Below are 8,550 nucleotides of genomic sequence, written 5' to 3'. Positions count from 1 at the left end.
GATTATCAATTGCTCGACGTGCTCATATGCAAGGTGTCACATCTTCTATTTGCTGATGATAGTTTGTTATTTTGCCATGTCTTCGAAGAATCTTGTCGAAGCCATTCGAAGAGTTCTTGATCTTTATCTTTGTACCGAGCATTAAGGGGCAACTACTAAACACGGAGAAAACTGTCATGTCATTTTCACCAAATACAACCCAAGCTACAAAAGACCGTTTCAATCAAGTTTTGGGTATGCCTATTTGTGATTTACATATGAAAAATATTTGCAGGTCTTCCATCATATGCGGGTAGAGATAAAAAGGAGCTTTTTAAAGTGGAATCGAAAGGCAGGTATATGGAAATTAATGAACACATGGCATGCCATAGCTTTTTTCTATTGGAGGTCTAGGGAAATTCTCTGTAAAAGCGATTGGTTCTAATCTATTCGAGCATATGCAATGAGTTGCTTTAGTCTTCCCAAGAAGTTTTTGTAATCAATCTGGAATCAATGATGGCTAACTTTTGGTGGGGTTCTAAATGCAAACCATTCGAAGATTCATTGGAAGAAGTGGGAAATTCTATAAGTGTTCTTCTAAGGCTGATACAGCGGTATGGGTTTTCGATTCCTTCATCCATTTTAACCAAGCTCTACTCGCTAAGCGAGGTGCTTGGCGAATTTTCAATGATCCTTCTTCTCTTTTAGCTAGAGTTCTTCAAGCTAGTGTACTTTAAGGATGGTAATTTCCTTTCGGCAAAAAATGGGGTTATTGCCTTCTCTTTACTTGGCGTATATCTGTGATGGAAAAGAGCTATTGTTAAAAGGTTTGAGATGGAAAATTGGGAATGGGCAAAGTGTGAGATGTGTTAAAGATCCTTGGCTCTAGGGAAACACTACTTTTACTCCTTATTACTATGGGGGGGATCCTCTTGTTCACGGTGGCTCATTATATTACTAGTAATGAAAGACAAAATGGGATTTGAGAATACAGGAAGATCATTTTGGGACTATTGATATTGAACGCATTCTCTCTATACCGCTTGCTCCCTCTCCAAGAGAGGACATGCTTATACCGCACCACTCCGATACGGGCTATTACACGGTTGAAATCGGGGCTACCACTTAGCGGCTAGTTTAGAAACTATGGAGGTCGAGATCCCCTTCATCATCCTAATCGTCAATGGTGGAATCGGCTTCTTGGGCTCTAAGACTACCTAAAAAAGTCAAGATTTTTGCATGGCGCTTCATTAGTGATGCTCTTCCAACGGCATGCCAACTTGATGCACGTAAGATCTCGAAGCTTCTCGGCTTGTTCACTCTATTTATGTGCTTGGGAATGCATTGGCCATGCTATTTTTTGTTGTACTCGTGCTAAAGCCGCTGTGTGAAGATTTCAAAGTGCCAAGTTCGGATGCCTAACATCGGTAACCTTAAAGAGAACTTTTGATATTTTCTCCTATTTTGCTAATGTAAATAAGGACGCCGAGTTTGGAGAGAATTATATGCGCTATTGTATGTGGTGTATTTGGATTGAGACAAAATAAGGAGATTCAGTACAGGTCTAAGCCTAAGATTGCGGAGGTGATTTGTAGCTATTCGGACACATATCTTGCTCAATATCACTCGGCTGCTAACTGTCGCCATTCAACCGCACTTGCATCTTGCTGCATGAACAAATTGCGGCAACCGGTCGAGTTCATACCTCCCATCAAAAGACCATTCCGAAATGGCAGCCACACTGGAAAAGACATGTATAAATTGAATATTGATCTTCAGCTATTGATTCAAAGTGGTGCTTATTATTGGAGTAGGAGTGCTCTTATTCGAACCGATGCGAGGTGATGTAGTTCTTCTGTCAAGACTCTCCAAAGTTTGCAAAGGTTGTTTGCTCACCAAAGGAAATGGAAGCTTTGGCTATGTTTTACTACAAGCTTTCTTTGCAATGGGCATTGATGCACAACTTTCCACTCAATTTCATTGAAATCGATTCTCTCTTATTGTCTAATGCTCTCAATTGTTTATCTTCTACTTAAGTGTATAACTCCTTTTTATGATTTGGTAGAGGATATTAATTATCTTATGTCCTTTTTTCCTAGAGTAAAAGTATCTCATGTTGCAAAAGAGATGCTAACCAAGCGGCTCATGGCTTAGCTAAGTTTGCTCTTCGATTGGACAAAGATATGGTTTGGTTAGGAGTGAAATTCCATCCCCAATCGTTTTTGTAGTTGTTGCCGATTCTTCTCATTAATAATAACGAGATGTTTCTCAAAAAAAAAAAAAAAAGTAATATATGATCAATATTTCAAAAACAAAAAATAAGAAGTAATATATGACCTCCAACATTTAAAATAAGAAAACTAACCTGTGCAAGAAAACCTCCAAAGGGCAGGACCAATTAATAATCCAATTCCCCAAGCCCAGTGCTAAATCTGAAAATTAAGTTATTCTTTCTCTTATATATTCACAACAACTAATCACTACTAATTATGTAGTGTAAAACAAATTAAAGAGAAGACATATCTTACTATTGACATTCCCAAAGCTTAGATTTTTTGTATTGCAGATTTCTAAAACATATGCCTGAAAAATATACTTTTAGTTATTCATATATAATAAGTCAATAGAATAGATTAAACATGATGAATTAAAACTATAACTTAAGATAAGTTCTCAAAACTTGTTCTATGATGAAATCAAATTAATCATTTAATCCACATTTAAAACAAAATGTGTACCCTCAATGGTCCTAATGTTCCGCACAAACTTCCAAGTAAAAATCTTGTTGAAACTGCCATCCAAGAATTTTGTAGCCTTAAGTCCAAAAAGGGTGTTGAAAATTAATCCTGAAAAAAGAATATATTTGTTAAAACCATGATCAAAGGAGAGATAAAGAGAAGGAAAGTTGATAGAAAGGTGATTGATCAATCTTTAATATGAACAAAAATCATAGGTAATCAGCTGATAAATGTACTGACACTGCAATTGTGCTAAAAATCATAGCTGGTTTCCGACCATATCGATCAGCTATCATTCCCCAAAAAATGAGAAGTCAGAAATCTTCCAAAACATGAATGCACAGATCCTTCAAAGAATAAAAAATATCATAATTAATAGTAATGTCGAAGAATATCATGTGTATTGAAACTATAAAATTAATTTTAGTTTGCTAGGAAGGTAACTTTAGTGACCTTTTACGGTGCACTTCTGTTTCCAACACATCTCAAAAATTATTTGATAATTTATATACAAAAAAAATAGATATAAGTTTTTTTTAACTTCAAAATGAAAAATTCAAATGAATATTTTTTAATTGTTAAGAAAATAAAATAAAGGAATTTTTGTCCAGATTTATGTTGCATTCTTTGAAAAAGATTAAAATTAAATTTACTAATTACAACACATAATGATGTAATATTAATCTTTGGACAAACTAAGGTTAGAAAAATAGTGCTGTATATATAGCTTATATTACAACACCCGCAACACCTATAATGATGTAATATTACCCATAGAAAAAGGTTAAGACTAAATTTACTAATCACCACACATAATAATGTAAAATATTAACTTTTAGACAAACTAAAGGTTGAAGAAAGAGTGATGTATATATAGCTTATAATACAACAATCGTAATTGTTTTTAAATTATATGAGATTTTTTCCTAAAGAACTCACTCATGACTTAAATCACCAAAATTTCAAAATAAATTAAATATGTTAAAAAAATTAAGATAAATGATAAGATAAAATTATACATTTTTAAGATGCCAAATTACCTTTTTTTGTACTTTCTTTTATTTGAATATATTGATGTTATTTTTTTTTTTTTTATGTATTTAGGCTTTCTTGTTTAGGGAAAGCTTTTTTAAAAAGCCTAAAATCACTTTTAAAAAAAGTTATGAATTAATATGTGTTTGGTAAAATTTAGAAAAGTAAATTTTTTAAAAATTTAAGTTTTCGAAATTTATAGCTTTTAGGAAAATTTGGCCCACCCTAATTTTGGGATTTTAGCTTTTATGGGAAGCTACAATTTTAGTTTAAGGAATTTTTCACTTGACCCAATTGCCCTCATCTAATTTTAAAATTCCTCATTTACCAATTAATTTTAGTGTGGTTTCTTACATTCTTTCAATCTCATCATTATTCAAAAAAAAAAAGCCTTCTATGATAAAAAATTACTCAACAAATCATCTTATTATTATTATTATTAGTAAAAGTCTAATTTATTATTTTTTATTATATAAATATATAAAAGAATTAAATATTATAAAAAAATTATCGTAATTTATAATATAATAAATAATATTTATAAATATATCAATATGTATAAAATTATTTAAATAAATTAGATAACAAATGTCATACTTATTTTAGTAATTATATATTTAATGCCTATTTAATCATTTAGGCTTACCAAACGACTTATATACAACTTTTTCAACTCACAAATTCTTTTAAAATTATATTTACCAAAGCATTAGGTAGCTTTTTCTCACAAAGTACGGCTTACAATCGTTTTTCACTGCAAAGACTTACGGCTATAACTACTTTTTCCCACACCAGACACATGTCAAACTAGCCCTTAGTAACTACGTTTGCCAAATATAAAAATAAAAATTTATATATAATTAATACTTCACATTTAAACATATCTTATCTTTTAAGATGAAGTATAATTAGAATGTTTAATAATTGTCCAATTACTTTCAAACATGTTACGCCCTGTCCTAAGATTGTCTCCCTAATGAGAGATATAAAAATTATGTTATATTTGACACAACAAAAAATATTTTTGTGATATATTTATATTGATTTTTAACATTATACTTTAATACACAATTACAAGAATTTGAAGCAAAATTTAATATTTTTATTAAAAGTATATAGAAATAATAAATTATCATAGATAATTTATTATATAAACAATAAAAATGAAATGTCAAGGGTTTTATAATTTAATGTAATAATTAAATTTAATAATAAAATATTAAAAATAACAAAATAAATATAAAAGTAATATATATTTATTGTGATGCAAATTTCGTATCATGCCATTTTGATTTAAATTTGAATCAAATTTTTATTATATGACAAATTTCAATCAACATTTAACATACTATTAAAGCAAACTTTGTATAATAAGAGCTATATGTTTAACAATAAATCACCGAGTTTCATTTAAACTTCTACTTTTATTGGACTGTTACTTTTGAATTTAAACTTCTTAGCTCTTCTTCATAAAGCTATTATAAAGTGGCTTTGAGCTTTATAGAACTGAAATTCATTCCAATCTAACAAATAATTAAAGTGCTTTAGGATTTGAAAGTCCAAAAATTACTTCGGAAATAAGATCTACTCGCCCATAATTAGTGTTAGTTTGCTCAGAAAGCCTTTTTTTTCCTTCTAATTTAATTATAAGTAATATAATTTACATCAAATCCTCTCAAAAAACAATAATTTACATAAAAAATACATAAGACTATATGCAAAAGATAAATGAGAAAACTTTAAAATAGCATTTAAGGTATCCAACACTCTATATCATTATTGGTGTAAATAAAGTCAAAAATATGTATAATACTCTCCTTTAAAAAATTATTTTGGTACACCCTCTATTTGTTTCGATATCCATAAAATTTTTATTTTTACAATTACAAACATTATAATTTTTTTGGACTATTAGTAAAGTTTCAAAAATTTCAACAATATCGAAAATAAATTTGGGAACAACTACTTATTACATATATATATATATAAAAAAAAAACCATACAAACAACAAAATGTTTTACCTTATTTACGGTACCATAAACTATTTGTAATTTTCTAAAAATTAACAGATGTTCTCAAATATATATTTACTATAGAATTATCTGACCTACATACATATTTATCTATATTTATATTCAAAATATGCTCACTCACTTTTTTTTAAAAAATAAATAAATAAATAAAGAAGAAAAATATATGCTCACCCACAACACCAGCATAGTAACCTATATCCTCGTCCTTTTTTGCAACACCGAAATCCTTTATCTGAAAATATCAATTTGAAATTGGAAACACATATTTTGATCTCAACAGCAATTAATTATATGAAATATTGATACATAAATATAATACTCACCATGAAAATACAGTGAAAGGGAACATAGATGATATTGGCAATGCTGCAAAAGAGTAACCACAAAAAACCCTATCATTATTGCTGAATTTTATTATTATTATTATTATTAATGTTCTTTTTAATATTTATTAAGAATATAGAAATAATAATAATTTTTCTTTATATTTTATTGATGATAGATAAAGTTAATAACAAAATAATAAAGTAATTTTAATATTCAATTTTAGTAATTTTAATATTCAATTTTAATGTGATAACTAAATAATAAAATAATGAAAACCGTATAAAAGCTAAACTAAAAAAGAGTAGCATTTAAATTATGGTGATACTTAATATGCATTTGTGTTAAATTTGACACAATTTTTGATAAAATATTTTTTGAAAATGAATTTTCAACAATATATCGCTAATTTAGAATTTCATTGGAAATGTTACAACACCATCTCTAATAAAATGTGTAAACATTATATTATATTTACGACAAACATTTGATACATGAATTATGATGCTCCAATGCAAAATAGTAAAATTTAATTAAAAAAATAATTTTCATTAATATACATTCAATAATCATTAAAAATATACTAATAATAATAATAATAATAATAATAATAATAATAATAATAATTTTTCTTTATATTTTATTAATGATAATATTTAAATAATAAAATAAAAATTTTGAGTATTTAATGTGATAACTAAAAATAATAATATAATATTAAAAAGGTATAAAAGTAAATTAAAAAGAATAGATGTAAAATATACATGCTATATTTTTAATATTATATTATTTTTGGTATGTGCTAAATTTAATAATATTTCTTGGCACATTATTATAGCATATACTTTTTTAAAATGGGTTATATTTAAAATTTTTTAAATATATATATTTTAACAATGAATCACTAACTTACCACACTATATTAAAGATGCATGATGTAAAAGAAAAAGCTAAATTTGGGGAAAAAAAAAGTAAAATGTTATATTTAGCACACTTTACAATTGTATTTCAATACACAATATAACAAATTAAGATGTGATTCGAAACAAAAAAAAATAATTATTATTAATGTTAATTAATAAATTAAAGGGATTTTTTTTTATTTTATACTTTAAAACAATTTTTTTTTTTTTGTATTTTTACAAAATTCTACATAGAACCTTTATCAGAATTCAAAAGCACCGCATGATCTAAATCGCAACAAAAAATCGTATAGAAAACTCCCTTTTATTGCAACTAGCGTTGCGGCAACCACTCTAACTCAAAACCATAAATTTGAAAAAAAAAATAAAAAAAAAATCGTATATGAAGTAATTTCCCTTAAATTAAATATATATTTTAAGAAATAGGATAATTTGTAATTATAAAAAAGAAGTGTATTAAAGTTTTTTTTAATATAAAATCTCACCACATTAGTATTTATTTACTAAAATTATGTAATGATGTTTTAAGACTTGGATGTAATACAAACACCACAAATTACTCACTTATGAGCAATATAAGATAAATACACACACATGTTTTTATTTATTTATTTATTTTGATAAAATCACACCAAACATAGTGTATTAAGTCACTCCTTGAAGTACTAAATAATAACATTGTAAAAAATTGATATGTAAAATAACTTTAAATTTAGAAATTATGTTAGTAAATGTCTATTTTTAAAAAAAAAAAAAATAGTATAATGATCAAATATAATAAATTAACTAATAAAAATTATAAAAATAAATTTAATACATATTAATTTTTTAAAATATATATTATAATAATTAAAATTAAATATTATCTTAAATAAATGATATACTACACAACAAAAACCATTCCATATCATACAACAAAATGGAATAGAGATATTCCAACCGCCCAAATAAAGAAATATTTATTACAAATAATGAGAAAACTAATAAGTTTCTTATATAGGGGGAAAACACAACTTAAAATAAACCAAATTTTTATATATACCTACAATAAAAAATAAAATAATATAATAGTATTATAAAAAAAATTATACTATATTAACAAAATTATATACAACTATAAAATAATTATACCATACTTACAAAATTATATTTTACATTTATATATAATAAAATAATAATAAACATGCATGATCTAAAATAAAATAATATACTGTACAATAAATCGTATATATCATATAACAAAAAATATATACCTTACAATAAAAACATATATATAATAACAACAAATAAAAATAAAAATATGTAGCGTGCTAATAAAATTATATGTCACATCAACAAAAGTACCATAAAAAATAGAACTTAAATATTTTTTTAAAAAATAACATACCGTATAATAAAAAAATACATATATCATTCACCAAAACATATATACTAACAATAATATTAAAATAAAATATATATTGCTAATATATATATATCATATTAACATGTATATATATATTACATATATATTATATACC

Source organism: Cannabis sativa, chromosome 2 (genome assembly GCF_029168945.1).
Source record: "Cannabis sativa cultivar Pink pepper isolate KNU-18-1 chromosome 2, ASM2916894v1, whole genome shotgun sequence".
Taxonomy (NCBI): domain Eukaryota; kingdom Viridiplantae; phylum Streptophyta; class Magnoliopsida; order Rosales; family Cannabaceae; genus Cannabis; species Cannabis sativa.
This window is presented reverse-complemented; position numbering follows the sequence as displayed.